This window comes from Mus caroli, chromosome 4, assembly GCF_900094665.2.
Source record: "Mus caroli chromosome 4, CAROLI_EIJ_v1.1, whole genome shotgun sequence".
Lineage (NCBI taxonomy): Eukaryota > Metazoa > Chordata > Mammalia > Rodentia > Muridae > Mus > Mus caroli.
The window spans coordinates 40696019-40697726 of NC_034573.1; positions in this window are offsets into that span (position 1 = coordinate 40696019).

Sequence of the window (1708 nt, forward strand, 5' to 3'; positions counted from 1 at the left end):
TTTCAACATTATTTTGTATTATACACACACATATAGATTTTTAACAGCTATTTATTTATTTGGTTCATGCATATTCATGTGCGTGTGCAAGAATGTGTCATGGCACTCACATAGAGGTCAGAGGACAACTTGCAAGAGCTAGGTTCTCTCCTTCTGTGTAAGCCCTAGGGATTGAAATAATGTGGTCAGACTTAACAGAAAGTATCTTTACCCATGGAGCCATCTTGTTGGTCCTATAGTTTTTTGTTTTCTGTTTTGGGGTAGGGCTTCTTGTAGCCTAGCCTAGCCTCAGATTTCCTGTGTAGCCAAGGATGACCTCGAACTTCTGCCCCTCCTTGCTTCTGTCTCCCAAACGGTGAGATTACAGGTGTGCATCAGCATAAGGTCTGTCTGTCTGTCTTGTATTGGGGATTGAGCCCAAGGCTTTACAGATGCCTGGAAAGTGTTACGCAACAGAGCCACATTCTGCAGCCCCTTATTTTGTATTTTAAAGACTGAGAGAACGTGGAATACTTTATTAATTCTCAGACTTCATCTCATTTCACAAAACAATGAAAACCCTAGACTTGTGTGCTCTATGTGCTTAGCAAGAAATGCAGTAAGGCCGTTTCCTGAGAGGATGGGAAACCCTTGCTTCTGAGGTAGAAGGAAACCTCAGACCTGCATCTGACCAGGGTTCAAGCTCTCTGTGTCCCAGGATGGCCGACTAGAGAGCTTCGAGCTGTCTTAGAAGTCAACAGATGTGACAAGGAACACGGTGCTCTGATGTGAAATAGACACCTCCCCAACCAGGAGCTAGAACTAAGTTGTAGCTTCAGGACCCTCAGTCAGCTCACACCCCAAGAGTCACCTCTCAGGTTCTCCTGGCCTTCTGGGATTCTGTGTCCAGGGCCACAAGGTGACAGCCTTGTTCACACATGCCACAAAGCTACAAGGCAGCTATGAAGACAGAGTGCAGGGAGAGAGGGCAGGTGGGCTTGCACACAGCTCCCCACGGTTGTTTTCTGGTGAAGACAGAGATCCGTAGACCAGCAAAAGTCACTGCTTACAAGAAGACAGCCAACCCTGACTCTCGGTTCAGCAGGCTGGTGTGAGGAGACCAGCACAGGCAGGGCACTGAGTAAATGGCTGCTTGGATGTGGCTATTAACACACAGCTCATATGTGCTAGAGAAGCCACGGCTTCCCATTCCATCCATGGGAAGAATTCAGCAGAGACCGAGTGTAGAAGATAGGCAGAGTTTATTACAGAGTAAAGAGTGCTTTGAGGGGCTGGAGAGATGGCTCAGAGGTTAAGAGAGTGCTAGCTGCTCTTCCAGAGGTCCTGAGAGACGAGAGAGAGAGAGAGAGAGAGAGAGAGAGAGAGAGAGAGAGAGAGGAGAAATGAAGAGTGCTTTGTGCTTTGCAGGGACAGAGGCCTGCCTTTGTCCCTTTGGAGAGATTTCAGGAAATGAAATCTGTTTTCCATTGCTGTAACAAAACACCAGAGGCTGGACACTTTGTGAAGAGGCTTATTTAGCTTGCAGTTTTGGAAGCTGAAAGTCTGGGAACTAGTGACCCCATCTGTTTGGCCTCTGGCAAGGGACAATCTGGCTATTCCAGTGCTTAGCAGAAAAGCAGGAGGAGAAATGGCTGTGTATAAAGGGTGCAGCGCCTGTGGAACAGCCTCCCCTCCCCTCCCCCTCCCCCTCCCCTCCCCTCCCCCCTCT